The sequence below is a fragment of the Dendrobates tinctorius genome, unplaced genomic scaffold, assembly GCF_039654945.1.
Source record: "Dendrobates tinctorius isolate UK_male_01 unplaced genomic scaffold, ASM3965494v1 ptg000171l, whole genome shotgun sequence".
NCBI lineage: Eukaryota > Metazoa > Chordata > Amphibia > Anura > Dendrobatidae > Dendrobates > Dendrobates tinctorius.
This window is the reverse complement of record NW_027361838.1, coordinates 3,149,762-3,166,465: the sequence shown is the minus strand read 5'-3', so window position 1 is coordinate 3,166,465 and position 16,704 is coordinate 3,149,762.

Sequence of the window (16,704 nt, the reverse complement as noted above, 5' to 3'; positions counted from 1 at the left end):
GGATAGTGATATTCCCGAGATTCACTGTAATGTGGAGAAACAGTTACAAGTAGTAGCAGCTATTGAAGGTGACCTTGCAGACGTGGAACAAGATGGAGAAGTAGGAGGAGACTTCAGAACTGACGTAGAGGACGTACAAGGGAAAGACGTACCACTAAAAATAGAAGACTCACAGGCCCAAATCCGAAGTAGCGTGAGGAAGAATTTGATAAAAATATGCCAAATAATTCCTGCTTATGACAACAAAATAGATGTTTGTAGAAACTCTGAGATTTATGAAAGTTGTACTAATAAATTTGATTTATCTAACGAGGAGAAGAATCAGTTGTTCAAAATGTGGATCCCTGTAAATTTTGCTAGGAGATTGTCTTTAAAGTTATCTGGTGAAACACATGAGAATTTAACTGATAAAGACAGATTAAAAATTCTCATTTTTTGTTCATCAAATGAAAATCATCCAGATATTGATATTCTTCAAAAATTAAGGATTGGTCGGAAGGAATGTATTTTTACGTTCATGTCCATATATGAACGTTTGTACAAAATGCTGAGTGAGAATGTCAAAACACCGTCCCTCATAAGGAGTTTTGTAAGCAAATTTTGGTTTCTAAATCCTGCATCTCGTGTTATTGCGTCACAAAAAGATTCATTGTTTGAATGTGCGCAATCCCTTGATTTTGCCAGAAAACACGAGAATCGTGAGAGGAAAGTAAATTGTGCTAATTTTGTAAAGACAGGCAGAGTAAAATCTTATCAGAAGCCGGTATTAGCAAAACCTTCTAAAATGAGTTTTCCCCAAAATCAAATCTACGAAGAAAGAAAAAGAAAATCACATGTTTGTTATAAACCATATGGAATGATGCAAAAGAACACCGAAAAGACACAAATTGAATTAAGAAAAATGATGAGTTCTGATTTTCTTTCTGTAACAAAGATGGCCGAATTTAACAGACAGAAACAGGTGGTGAGTGACATCATGGCCTGTAAACTGAATACTCTGCTCCAAGAATCTATCAGCTTTAAAATGGCAAGAACCTTTCAGGATATTTTTTGCAGAGAAATAAGTATGGGTGTAGGAATTGGCTAGGAAAAAAGTAATATATATTGTGTAACAGTGTTATACAATTAGTGAGTTATAGAGTATAATCCTGTAGTTTTATGGTTTGTGGATATATACATAGTCATACAGTATATATATAGAGTGTTTGTAGAAGTAGAAATAGTAGAACTGTATTTTTTAATGAAAATTAAAATCTACATCAGTAATAATATTTAGAATATGAATATGATATTAACCTTATTTTTTTATGTTTCCTTAGAATTTTCATTTCAAAGCAGGACTTAATCGAGAAAAATTCTCTTCCAAGGATTTATGCCTTTATTTACACAGGAAGTTGCAATATTGCATGATTTTATATATCTAACCCTTAAAAGGAAATAACTAATTGCTTTTTAAAATGTTCTGGGTGTGTGCTTTACTGCATGGTTTGAATGACAACCACAGCAGGGGAATTTGAACCTTGTTCTAATAATACAAGTATACCAGACCAGTATACTATGTCCCTGTTCCTTAGGGAAAGAATTTTAAAGGGGGTCTCAACTTTTGCAAAGCAATGGAATTTTTTTTCCAGGCCTAAATGTCAAGTATAGCTATACATATATTTATGTCATGTGTATTTGGGGAATATTCAAAGAAATATTAAGAGACTAAATTGAAATAGTTTACAATGCATTGATAATTAGGATAATTTGGGTTAAAATACGTGTATTCATCACACCTTCATATGTGAGGTATTTGGTTTAAAGTTAATATGTGACACAGTGTGAGTGACAGTGACTGAGTGTATGAGCAGCTGCTGAGCGAGTAATGTGATACGTTTGTGAGACCTCAGGATCCTGAATGCATGAGAGAAAGAAAAAAAAAAAACCCCCAAAGCTTTTATCTTTAGGAAATTATTAGAATATTAAGATACATAATGAAATATTATCTATACAAACATATATTTCTATATTTCTATAGTAATTATTATTTCTTGATTTAGTTAATTGTGGATAAGTGCAATCGCACAACAAAATAGAAAATAGTTTAGGAAGAAAATCTATTCTTTCCTTATCAGCTTTAGCTCTTTTAAACAGGCACCAGCACAGAGCCTGGTATTCACCAGCTGCATCTGGGAATAGTGGACCTTCCTTCTCTGTCCAAGTGTGTTAATCTTAAACTACATTTAAATTAATTTTTCCAAAGGATAATTTTATGATATTCAAATTAATTTTGATGGTTACACATCTTCAGACAAATAATGGTATAAGCAAGTATAAATTCACATAATTTATACATTAATTATTTTTAATTTTGGTTTTGATAAATGAATTATTTCATGAAACAATATTTTTTGGTATTAAGGGGGAAATATGTTTTTTATCCTGACTACATAATCACATTTGATTAATACCTCTTCTTCACACATTTTAATAGGAAAAAATATTAATAAGGTACAATGGTATAAGTATTGGGTATAATAACAAGTATTATAAAGAGTCATTTCTTTACACTAAGAGGAATTACATGCAAAGTTGCATAATTTGAATATTTTGGTAACACAAGTTTATGACAATTATGAAATAATCCAGATCATGGAAATATTAAGGGTATATGTTACTGAAGACATAACTACTCTGCATCAACATAAAGGCCTTATTCTTATTTTTATTTTTATTCTTATTTTTCATTATTTTTAATTCTTTCACCAATATTTAGTAAAGTAATATCTACTGAGAATATTGCTTCATTAAATATAGCAATTATATGGTTCTATTACTAAGAAAATGTTTCACTTCTGAGTTATATGCAACAATTCTTTTATTCATTCATTCGCTCACTCATATATTCTTATTTTGGTTCATGGCTTTACATTCCTACATATTATTAGTATAATAAATATATTCCTTATTAATAAAGATGAAAACACTGGTTACATAAAACACAGTGACACCTATGGGTTGAAAAAGGTAATTACACCTAAGACATAAAAATGTTCTATCACATGGAAAAAATGGATAATAATGTATTATCACTTATTATTGGTTTATTATTTCAAATATTGAAATCCATATACAGTACAAATTCTGATAATAATTATATGGATATTACTGATTGCTATGGTACGCTGTGATATTATGGGATAGGGAAATTACCAGATTTGGTATAGAATAGGGAATGAAGACTTCAAGCAAGATACTGAAATTATGTTAATAAAGACTTTTCACATTTCTAAACTTCATTGATTTTTATCAGTTGCAAGAAGAAGAATGCCGCGATCCAGAAATCCCAGAAGGTAACAAAGCTATGATTACTGAGTAATAGACTGTGTTAATTACAAATGCAGTATCCACCACTGACAGTCACAAGTGCAGTATCCACCACTGACAGTCACAAGTGCAGTATCCACCACCGACAGTCACAATTAAAGTGTCTAACCTGACAACCAGAGGACGATGATCCTATGATGCTGAGATGAACGGTGTTATCACGTTCTTATCAAGTTCCAGAGGTTTTCAATCACCTGAAAAGCTTCGATGAAAGCTGGTGAACAATGAAGGTAATTATCAGGAAGCTACAACCCTGACATATGTCCTGTGCATTAGGACAAGGACTGGTTATGGTGCTATGTTTAGCAAGGAAGAGTCATTTTAACCCTTGCTTTGCTGACCAAAGACGTCACACCTGTTCAAAGACCAGTACCGATGGAGGATTCCAGAATATCCAAGGCGAGCCAATGTAAGCCCAGGTTTTTAAAGATGACACTGCACAGATATTAAAGCTGCATTTCATCTATAGACTTTGTTTCTTATCAACATTTGAATTTATGGACTTTGATTTGATACACCACACAATTCCTACAACATCTATATGCTATAAGAAAACTGTATTTTTAAAAGAACCAAGAAGAAGACAGAAGACATCAAAATGAAGACCAGATGACATCAGATGATGATGACTGGACCTGAGATGCTTCAATTTAGACTTAGGGAAGTATAATTATACATATTTTATATGAATATTGTTCACGGCTTACCATAACATGAATTCACATCAATTATGTCATTGAGTACTTATAACGGTAATCTAATATTATTATTATTATTATTATTATTATTATTGATATTAAATTATTTTGTCAAAGAAGAAGAAAAGAAGAAAAAAGATCGTTATATTTGAGGGTTCCAATTAATGTCTGTCTCCCTCAAAAGGGGGAATTGTTAAATATTAATAATCCGTTAATTTCTTATAAGACTCAGTTCTGTAGAATGCTTTAGCTTACATGACATAGGCTATTTTTAAGCTTGGCTCATGGTAGAAAGACAGCTCCATATATGTAGAGACCACGTGCTTTAGGAGACGTATATAATTCATGGCTAACTGTAGAGGTCGCTCCTCTTCTTCCCTCACCATCATGAGAGACAGACGCAAGATGACATGACATAACAGCTGGTATATTACTTGACGGCGATGTGAGAAGCCGAACTGAGACACAGCAGCCATTTGCTATTCAGGATCTCGGAGAGAAGAAGAATACATGTTGCTTTTGCCATGTGGGATCTCAGAGCATGATCTAATGGACAATATCTCTTTCACTTATTTTTATTCACCTGTTTTTCTGTAATAACCTTTCTTTGATGGAAGAAACCAAATAAACCACTATATTTTTATCTGGTAACTAGTCCTGAGTATTTTACAGGATATGCATTATTTTACAGAATGAAAGGGCTAAAATCCTGTGGGACTTCAAGATCCAGACTGATAAGCAGGTGTTGGCTAACCAACCAGACATTGTCATAGTAGACAAGGATCAGAAGACAGCAATGATAATAGATGTGGCAATGCCAAGTGACAGCAACATCAGAAAGAAGGAATATGAGAAGCTGGAGAAATACTAGGGCCTCAAAGGAGAACTGGAGAAGATGTGGAAGATGAAGGCAACAGTGATTCCAGTGGTGATAGAAGCACTTGGAACAGTGACCCCTAAGTTGGAATAATGGCTATAACAGATCCCAGGATCAACATCTGAGCTCTCTATCCAGAAACGCGAAACGCTGGGAAGAACTAAGGCCCTGCACAGAACCCTCAAACTCCCAGGACTCTGGTACAGGACCCAAGAATGAAAAAGGACAACAAAGACCACCCCATTGAGGGTGAGAAGGAAGTTTTTTCTGTGTATATATATATATATATATATACATACACAGTATCTATACAGCAGGAATTTAGCTGGTTGGTAATTGGTAGCATTCACACAGGCATGCAGTTTCTTCTCCAAACAGGAAGTTTTGTTAAAATTTATTAACATCATAAACTTCCAGAAGAAAGTAATAACAAAACAAAGAGTCTATATAGCAGTATGTTAGAAAAGAGTGGTTCAGTTGCTCAATATTCCAAGTCCAATACTCAGTCTCTTGCACAGTTTAAGCAACTTACAAAAGCCCTCCACCTTGCATGCCCAGACCTAAATACCAGATATGTTTGCACTTCTACCCCCAGACAAGTTCAGCTGTCCTTTTAAACCAAACTGCACCTCCTGGTTTGGATGTTGGGAATAATTAGTTCCGCCCATCTCATCTATTCCTTTCTAACAAACCTGGGCCCACATATTGGTCCTATCAACCCTCTTAGCACTTACTGTTCAGGATCCTGCAGTTGCTTGTTTACAGTATAATACACTGCTCAAAAAATAAGGGAACACTTAAAAGGAGTGGTTCTGCAGGTGGGGACCACAGATCACATCTCAGTAGCAATGCTTTCTGGCTGATGTTTTGGTCACTTTTGAATGTTGGTTGTGCTTTCACACTCGTGGTAGCATGAGACGGACTCTACAACCAACACAAGTGGCTCAGGTAGCGCAGCTCATCCAGGATGGCACATCAATGCGAGCTGTGGCAAGAAGGTTTGCTGTATCTGTCAGCGTAATGTCCAGAGGCTGGAGGTGCTGCCAGGAGACAGGCCAGTACAGGAGATGAGGAGGGGGCTGTAGGAGGGCAACAACCCAGCAGCAGGATCGCTACCTCAGTCTTTGTGCAAGAAGGAACAGGAGGAGCACTGCAAGAGCCCTGCAAAATGACCTCCAGCAGGCCACAAATGTGCATGTGCTTGCACAAACGGTTAGAAACTGACTCCACAAGGATGGTCTGAGTACCAGACGTCCACAGATGAGGGTTGTGTTCACAGCCCAATTATTCCATTTACGCAACAGCATGTGAAATTGATTGTCAATCAGTGTTGCTTCCTAAGTGGACAGTTTGATTTCACAGAAGTTTGATTCACTTGGAGTAATATTCTGTTGTTTAAGTGTTCCCTTTATTTTTTTAAGCAGTGTATATATAGATAGATATATACAGTTGAGCTCAAAAGTTTACATACCCAGGTAGAATTTTTGCTTCCTTTGCCTTTTTTTGGAGAATATGAATGATATCACCAAAACTAGTGGTTGAGTGAAGACATTTTATTGTCAAACTACTGTGTTTTCTCTTTTTAAATCATATTGACAAGCCAAAACATCCAAATGACCCTGATCAAAAATTCACATACCCTGGTGACTTTGGCCTGATAACATGCACAGAAGTTGTCACAAATGGATTTAAATGGTTTCTAAAGGTAACATCCTCACCTGTGACCTGTTTGCTTGTGATCAGTGTGTGTGTGCATAAAAGCTGAGTGAGTTTCTGGGATCCAGACAGACTCTTGCACCTTTTATCCAGCCACTGACATTTCTGGATTGTGAGTCATGGGGAAAGCAAAAGAATTGTCAATGTAACTATGGGAAAAGGTAGTTGAACTATATAAAACAGGAAAGGTATGCAAAAAGATATCCAAGGAATTGATAATGCCAGTCAACAGCATTCAAACTGTGATTGACAAATGGAAAATCAGGGGCTCTGTAAAAACAAAACCACGGTCAGGTAGACCAACAAACATGTCATCCACAACTGCTAGGAAAATTGCTCAGGATGCAAAGAAAAACCCACAAATAACATCAGCTGAAATACTGGACTCTCTGAAAACTAGCAGTGTGGATGTTTAAAGATGCACAATAAGGAGGCACTTGAAGAAAAATTGGCTGCATCGTCGAGTCGTCAGAAGAAAACCATTACTGCGCAAATGCCCCAAAGTATCTCACCTACAATATGCAAAACAGCACAGAGACAAGACTTAGGAAACAAGGTAATTTGGAGTGATAAGACCAAAATTTAACTTTTTGGCCACAACCATACATGTTACATTTGGAGAGAGGTCAACAAGGCTTATGAGGAAAGGAATACCATTCTTTCTGTAAAGCACAGAGGTGGATCGCTGATGTTTTTGGGATGTGTAAACTACAAAGGCACAGGAAACTTGGTCAAAGTTGAAGGAAAGTTGAATGCAGCACGTTATCAGCAAATACTGGAGGCAAATTTGCAATCACTAGCCCTGAAGCTGCGCATGGTACGTACTTGTATGTTCCAACATGACAATGATCCAAAACACAAGGCCAAGTTGACCTGCCATTGGCTACAGCAGAGCGAAGTGAAGGTTCTGGAGTGGCCATCTCAGTCTCCTGACCTCAATATCATTGAGCCACTCTGGGGAGATCTCAAGCATGCAGTTCATGCTAGACAGGCCAGAAATTTACAGGAACTGTAGGCTTTTTGCTTTCTCTTTCCTATAAGCATATGTGAGTTAGTGTCAGCTTCATAGCCATCTGGCAGTTCATTATTTGGAATTCCGTATATCTTTACGGAACCTGCGCATGAGCTCTCCCTACCTACTCTCTTTGTATGTATACCATGCACCCTCTTTCTGTTTTTTCTTCATGATTCGTTAATATTTTATTTTGGGTTAAACCATGATCTCATAGACCTTGTGCTTACTTACCCAGTTCGCTCAGGCTATACCCACCAGGTCTTTGCATTCCCTGGTTTCTTCATGGAGATATACATTTGTTTTTAGCACTTTACACTTTAAGAGGGATCGTAGGGATGGAAAAAAGTAATGCGCTTTCTCAATATATCAAAAACAATAGATCACGAATTGTACAGTTACCTTGCCTATTTCAGAATCAGAGGTGCTTAATCATTGTGTTCTCACATGTGTTTTTAGATGTTTTTATTATGTACATTCTGTGTGTCTTATGGTGTCTAATAATTATATAATTAGGTGTGGACTTCACTCATATATTGGTCTTTTTCTCTTGTTCTTGTATTGTTTCCATACATGAAGTAGCACCCTTGTCTTCAGATTAGTTTATTATTTAATTCTGTATATTTTGGTGCACCCTGTTTACTACATATATTACCATCATTTTATAGTCAATCATCTTGGCTATCGCATGCATAGCAATAATATATATGTAATATATGTAATATGTAATAATATATATGTAATATATATAAATAATAAATTTGACTTTCAGGTTTTTAGCAAATGATAAGTTATACAGATTCTTGGTGAGATATGGAGACTGAAAGTCAAAAATTCAAAACATTGTTACCCTTTTTCTCATTAGTGTATGTGGCTTTAAGCAGGATAAGAGGTGGACATACTTGTTTACGTCACATATATCACATAGAGGTGATTTTAAAAGAGCACAATACCCCAAGCACAAATCAATAGGTCACAAGTAGAGTTGAGCGAAACGGGTCGAAAAAATTCAAAAGTCACCGACTTTTGGCAAAGTCGGGTTTCATGAAACGAAACCCGACCCTAGGATGAGGTCGGCCATGAGGTCGGCGACTTACGCGCCAAAGTCGCGTTTCAAAAGTTTGTTTTGCGCTCTTTTTCAGCCAATCAGGATCCACGGACACTGTGGGCAATGTGATGACCTAGGCACGGGTCACCACCATCTTTCAGAAGGGCATGCAAGTGATTGGCTTGCTTTGGTGGGCGTCACAGGGGGTATAAAAGGGCGTGCACGCCGACCGCCATCTTACTTCTGCCGATCTTAGTATAGGGAGAGGTTGCTGCTGATTCTGTAGGGAGAGCGTTAGGCAGGGAAGAAGACAAAAAAACTGCTTCTGCTGCTAGCGATTTGGCCTGCACAACACACAAGTCACTGTGTGTGCAGTGCAAGGGGAGGCTATATTGTGGTGTATCAGTGGTGTTGGTTGTTGGGCTGCCTTTTAAGGCTTCCTGACACGCTGGCATTGCTGTTTACCCACTGCTCCGCAAACTGCTTTTTTAAAAGCAATCCAATCTCCCTTATCCTCTAGTCACTTTTGTCACAGCTGTGCCATCGAGCCTGTCACATAGCGCTCAGATATCAGTGGGCCTCACACAATCCACAAGTGTCCAGTGTCCAAAAGTGTGCGCAGAGATTCAAAATCTCCATTATCCTCTCGTCACTTTGGTCACAGGCAGCTGTGCCATCGAGCGTGTCACATAGCGCTCAGATATCAGTGGGCCTCACACAATCCACAAGTGTCCAGTGTCCAAAAGTGTGCGCAGAGATTCAAAATCTCCATTATCCTCTCGTCACTTTGGTCACAGCTGTGCCATCGAGCCTGTCACATAGCGCTCAGATATCAGTGGGCCTCACACAATCCACAAGTGTCCAGTGTCCAAAAGTGTGCGCAGAGATTCAAAATCTCCATTATCCTCTCGTCACTTTGGTCACAGGCAGCTGTGCCATCGAGCGTGTCACATAGCGCTCAGATATCAGTGGGCCTCACGCAATCCACAAGTGTCCAGTGTCCAAAAGTGTGCGCAGAGATTCAAAATCTCCATTATCCTCTCGTCACTTTGGTCACAGGCAGCTGTGCCATCGAGCCTGTCACATAGCGCTCAGATATCAGTGGGCCTCACACAATCCACAAGTGTCCAGTGTCCAAAAGTGTGCGCAGAGATTCAAAATCTCCATTATCCTCTCGTCACTTTGGTCACAGCTGTGCCATCGAGCTTGTCACATAGCGCTCAGATATCAGTGGGCCTCACACAATCCACAAGTGTCCAGTGTCCAAAAGTGTGCGCAGAGATTCAAAATCTTCATTATCCTCTCGTCACTTTGGTCACAGGCAGCTGTGCCATCGAGCGTGTCACATAGCACTCAGATATCAGTGGGCCTCACACAATCCACAAGTGTCCAGTGTCCAAAAGTGTGCGCAGAGATTCAAAATCTCCATTATCCTCTCGTCACTTTAGTCACAGGCAGCTGTGCCATCGAGCGTGTCACATAGCGCTCAGATATCAGTGGGCCTCACACAATCCACAAGTGTCCAGTGTCCAAAAGTGTGCGCAGAGATTCAAAATCTCCATTATCCTCTCGTCACTTTGGTAACAGGCAGCTGTGCCATCGAGCCTGTCACATAGCGCTCAGATATCAGTGGGCCTCACACAATCCAAAAGTGTCCACTGTCCACAAGTGTGTGCAGAAATTCTAAATCTCCCCTGTCCTATAGACACCTTGTACCTTGTTTTACATTACTATATAGTTTGTTGGATTTTGTCTACATTTCTACCAAAAATGAGGAAGGCTGGTGGAAGAGGCCGTGGAATTGGGCGGGGGTTGGCAGCTGGTAATGATGGTGTTGGTGGTGGATCTGATGGTAGTGACAAGAGCAAAATAGGACCGAATGCAGGAGGTGCTGACCCTGCGTCATCGTCTGGCTACATAAGGCCTCGAACACTTAGTTTTCTAGGAGTTGGCAAACCGCTTTTAAAGGCAGAGCATCAGGAAAAAGTTTTGTCTTACATTGCTGACTCAGCCTCCAGCTCTATCGCCTCCTCTTCTTCAGTTGTAAAAAGTAAAAGCTCTGAGTCGTCATTGGAGGCTCATGTTCATGAACCACACCTTTCCTTGTGTCCTTCACCCCAACCAAGATTGAAGGATGACGCAGGCCATATTACTGATTACTCCATGGAGCTGTTTTCACATACCATGCCTGGATTATCAAGTGAAATGGTGAATTACCCAGGCCAAGATGAATCTGACATGGAGTGCACTGATGCACAGCCGCTGATGGATGATTCTGCTGGTACATTCACTCAGAGCACTACATTGTCCTCGCAGTGTACAGAGCCAGATTTTGACCCTGATGAGACTCAGGTGCCCCTTCCCGCACACTATACCACCATACACGGTGACACAGAGAAAGGTGCACATGACATAGAAGAGGAGGTGATGGATGACCCAGTTGTTGACCCAGATTGGCATCCATTGGGGGAAGAGGGTGCTGCTTCCAATAGCTCAGATGAGGAGCATCCACAGCAGACATCGACATCGCAACAGCTGTTATCTGGCAGGCCCGGAGCACTCCAAAGACAGGTTCCAAACATCAAAAGAGTTGCTGGACAGCTTGTCCAGAGGGTCAAAAGATCACAGCGTGCTAGGCCGCAAAATGTCTGCCAAAGTAGGAAGAGTGCAGTGTGGCACTTTTTTGAACAAAATCCTCATGATCAGGCCAAGGTTATCTGTAAGAAGTGCGCAAAGACCTTTAGCCGAGGGAAAAATCTGAAAAATTTGAATACCAGTTGCATGCTTAGACATTTAACCAGCATGCACTTGCAAGTGTGGACACAACACCAAACCTCAAGTGCCACATGTGCAACTGATCAAAACGAAGGTAGTCAGCAACGCTACATTGTTTCCCCACTGTAAGCCCACCGGTTAGCACAGCAGCAAATGTTGAGGTGTCGTTGCAAGGCCACAGCAGTCAGGGAATCCCACTGTTATATCAATGAAAGACTGATTCTAGGCCATCAGAAAGAACACCAACTCCATCACCATCATCAACCCTCTCTCAGTCAGCCCTGTCCACCGCTACTTCCACCATATGCAGCTCTCAAGTCCAGCTCACCCTCCCAGACACTATGAGTAGGTCAAGAAAGTACTCAGTCTCTCATCCGCGTACACTGGGTTTGAACGCCCACATTGCCAAACTAATCTCGTTTGAGATGATGCCCTTTCGGTTGGTGGAAAGCACAGCTTTCCGCGAACTCATGGCCTATGCAGTACCACGCTATGACCTACCCAGTCGCCACTTCTTCTCTCGCAAAGCCATCCCAGCCCTCCACCATCATGTGAAAGACCGCATTGTCCATGCACTCAAGCAGTCAGTGAGCGGAAAGGTGCACCTCACAACTGATGCATGGTCCAGTCGGCATGGCCAGGGCCGTTACGTGTCCATCACTGCGCACTGGGTTAATGTGGTGGATGCAGGGTCCACAGGGGACAGCGGTGGTGGGACAGTGCTGCCTAGCCCACGGTATAGGAAACAGTTGGCTGTAGGCGTTCGACCCTCCTCCTCCTCCTCCTCCTCCTCCAGAAGCGAAAGCTCGTCCACAGAGCGCAGTCGTACGAGCACTCCATCTGCAGCTGCCACTGTTGCACACGATGTGTCCCCCTATCGAGCAGCTAGTGGAAAGCGTCAGCAGGCTGTGTTGCAGATGATGTGTTTGGGCGACAGACACACCGCCGAGGTGCTGGCCGAGTACTTGAAGCGACAAACTGAGTCATGGCTGGGCAGTGTACATCTTGAGGCAGGCAAGGTAGTTAGTGATAACGGCCGTAATTTTGTGGCAGCCATAGCCCTTTCAAAACTCAGCCACATACCTTGCTTGGCTCACACCTTGAACCTGGTGGTGCAGTGCGTCCTCAAAAATTATCCAAAGTTAACAGCCCTGCTCCAGAAGGTGCGAAGACTGTGCGCGCACATCCGCCGGTCGCCTGTACACTCCGTTCGTATGCAGAAGCTGCAGCGATTGCTCCACCTTCCCAACCACCGCCTCATTATCGACATTGCAACAAGGTGGAACTCCACCCTGCACATGGTGGAGCGGCTGTGCGAGCAGAGGCAGGCCATAATGCATTTGTGGGAGGATACACGGCCAGGCACTTTGAGAGCAGACATGGAGTTGACAGGCGTGCAGTGGTCGAAGCTGAAAGACCTTTGTAAAGTCCTTCAGTGTTTTGAGGAATGCACACGGCTGGTAAGCGCAGACGACGCCATCCTAAGCATGAGCATCCCACTTATGCGTCTGCTCATGTAAACTTTGACGCACCTTAAGGAGCAGGCGTCTGCAGCCAATGTTGATGAGGAGGAAGAGGAGGAGGGAATCCTTGATGACATTCAGCCATTGTCTGCTCAGGGACCTCTCCTGGACGAGGTGGAGTAAGAAGAGGAGGAGGAGGAGGATGATGGGGATGATTACTTAGGGGAGGAGGATGCATCTCGTGGGGCAAGTGAAAATGTTGGCGTGGCAAGGTCTGGTACAGGGTTTGTGCGTGACTGGAGGGATGTGGATTTGCCAAAAAGTGCTCCTCCACCCAGCACTCGCAGTGCATCATTGACACCGGGAACATTGGCCCACATGTCAGATTATGCCTTGCGGATCCTAAAAAGGGACCCCCGCATTGTCAAAATGATGAACGATGACGACTACTGGTTGGCCAGCATCCTGGATCCATGCTATAAAGGCAAATTACAAAACATCATGCCACAGGAGAACCTTGACCTAATATTGGCTAATAAACAAGCAACTCTGGTAAATCGGTTGCTTGAGGCATTCCCAGCACACAGCAGCGGTGATGGTTCTCACACGAGCCGTACGGGCCGGGGGCAGCTTGGCAGAGGTGTTCGTGGTGCACACAGCAGAAGTGGCATTGGAGACAGGGGTTTCATGACAATGTTGTGGACTGATTTTTCAAATACCGCTCACACAACTGGTAATACTGCATCGATGGAAAGTGACAGGAGACAGCAGTTGTCAACTATGGTTACAAACTACTTTTCCTCCCATATCGATGTTCTCCCACACAGGTCATTCCCCTTTGACTATTGGGCCGCTAAACTGGACACCTGGCCTGAATTGGCCCAATATGCCTTACAGGAGCTCGCTTGCCCAGCTGCAAGTGTGCTATCGGAAAGAGTCTTCAGTGCAGCTGGATCAATCCTGACAGAAAAAAGGACCCGTCTGTCAACCCAAAATGTGGATGATCTAACCTTCATTAAAATGAACCACGCATGGGTTTCCAAGGATTTTGTCCCACCTTCCCCTGATGACACATAGGGTGACAGAAAAATGGCTTGCTTTGGTCCACCTCTTCCTGGTACTTCACCTATTTCGCCTTTTGCATCAGCTGAATGTCCAACATCAACATATGCCACTTTCTAAAACTCCCTAACTGTGCTGCCTCCCCCCCCATGGCCGGGGTCACCACCTACCGCACGACACCGTGCGAGTGCCGTTGCCCTGGACAGGTGGGTAGGCCGACTCTTGGGCGCTGGCACTGGCACAGGGTCCCTCATAGTGCAATCAAGTGTCTCTGACGGTGGTGGTGCACACCCGCCGTCAGACACACCGCTGTACTATGAGGGGCCCAGTGCCAGTACCGACGCCCACGAGTGGGCCCCCCTTGCTTGGGCAGGGCCCCAGCATTTGCAATCTTTACCTCTCCCTGCTCCTCCGCTGTGTAATCTGGGCCGTCAAATCCATACTGTGCCTGACACCGTCTGAGCCTGCCTCCTGAGACATATATTTTGAATGTGTACGCTATACATACATGTTATCCGGGGATACGGTACCCTTTCTAACCTTTGTGCAATCACGTGCAATCCATACTGTGCCTGACACCGTCTGAGCCTGCCTCCTGAGACATATATTTTGAATGTGTACGCTATCCATACATGTTATCCAGGGATACGGTACCCTTTCTAACCTTTGTGCAATCACGTGCAATCCATATTGGGCCTAACACCGTCTGATCCTGCCTCCTGAGACATATATTTTGAATGTGTACGCTATCCATACATGTTATCCGGGGATACGGTACCCTTTCTAACCTTTGTGCAATCACGTGCAATCCATACTGGGCCTAACACCGTCTGAGCCTGCCTCCTGAGACATATATTTTGAATGTGTACGCTATCCATACATGTTATCCGGGGATACGGTACCCTTTCTAACCTTTGTGCAATCACGTGCAATCCATACTGGGCCTAACACCGTCTGAGCCTGCCTCCTGAGACATATATTTTGAATGTGTACGCTATCCATACATGTTATCCGGGGATACGGTACCCTTTCTAACCTTTGTGCAATCACGTGCAATCCATACTGGGCCTGACACCGTCTGAGCCTGCCTCCTGAGACATATATTTTGAATGTGTACGCTATCCATACATGTTATCCAGGGATATGGTACCCTTTCTAACCTTTGTGCAATCACGTGCAATCCACACTGGGCCTGAGACCGTCTGAGCCTGCCTCCTGAGACATATATTTTGAATGTGTACGCTATCCATACATGTTATCCAGGGATACGGTACCCTTTCTAACCTTTGTGCAATCACGTGCCATCCATACTGGGCGTGAGAACGGCTGGCGAGCTGTTAAGCAAGCTACAGCACCTGTCCAGACAAGTACAGGGATTCCCTAGCGAGGAGACTTATTTGATTGTTTTCAATGTTGGGACAGCAATTTTTGGGGAGCACTATACTCTGGAGAATGATAGATGGGGCCCACCATACACTGGAACATTCCAAAGGTGGACATCAGACACTGGAGCAGCATTTACAGGGCCCATTATACACTAGAGCATTAGAAATGGGGCCCATTATGTTTGGAGCATTATTTGGGCCCATAAGACAGTGGAGCTTCATCCATGGGGACCAACATATACTGTAGCATTATGTGGAGCTCATCATATACTGTTTCAAACATTATATGGGACCAATGATTCTGTATGGAGAAATAGATGGGCCTCGTCATGAGATGTAAAAAGTGAGGTATTTTTCATTGTACTATACCGCTATTTATCTGCCGTATCGGAGCATGATGAGTTGTGGTATGTGTTAAAGGGGCGCTCTTTCGCCCAGGGCACATGCAAACCTGCAGCCAGCCCTCCCCCCCCACAACTTTAGCCAAATAACCCCCATTTTTCAGTGCGTAACTTGTATTATGAAGTTAATTAAGGTTGACAAGCTTAAGTAAGAAGAATTGATGCTTTTGGCATTCAAATGGGCACTGTAGGTGTGTTTCCTGTCCTCCTCTCACTGCCGACTTTTATTCCCCATTGACTTACATTGGGTTTCGTGTTTCGGGACGACCCCGACTTTTCCCTATAATCGGACGATCTTGCTCGACCCGACTTTTGGAAAAGTCGGGTTTCACGAAACGAAACGCGACCCTAAAAAACCAAAAGTCGCTCAACTCTAGTCACAAGTATAAATTAAACAGGGACAAAAATGTGATAGTCAGTAATTGGAATGCTGTATGAAGTGTTTTCAAAAATTAATTGAAAGACAGCAAAACAGAGGATACAATATGACATATACAATAACAATGCCAAGGAAGATGCACAGATGGCAAAAGTGCTAATAAATGAAGCTTGTACATATGGAATAATTGGTGCTTTAAAAATAAATAATACAAATGAAAGACATAAGATCAATATAGTTCAATACCAAAGGTACCTGTAATGAAAGGCAGAACATAGAACAATAAAACCACCTGGTGTTTGATCATACGTATTTCAATTGTAAAAACAAAATTCCTGTTTGATCCATAACATAACATGGTGAAACGTAGTAAATGTATAAATCTTTGAATTTTGCATCCATTATATATTTTTATGAACTATTTATAGCTGCCATGTTTAATTACAAATTTCTTTGCTCGAGTACATAATGGTCCATTTTCTCCGAAACAGAACAATTATGTCTTAAAGACACAAAAAC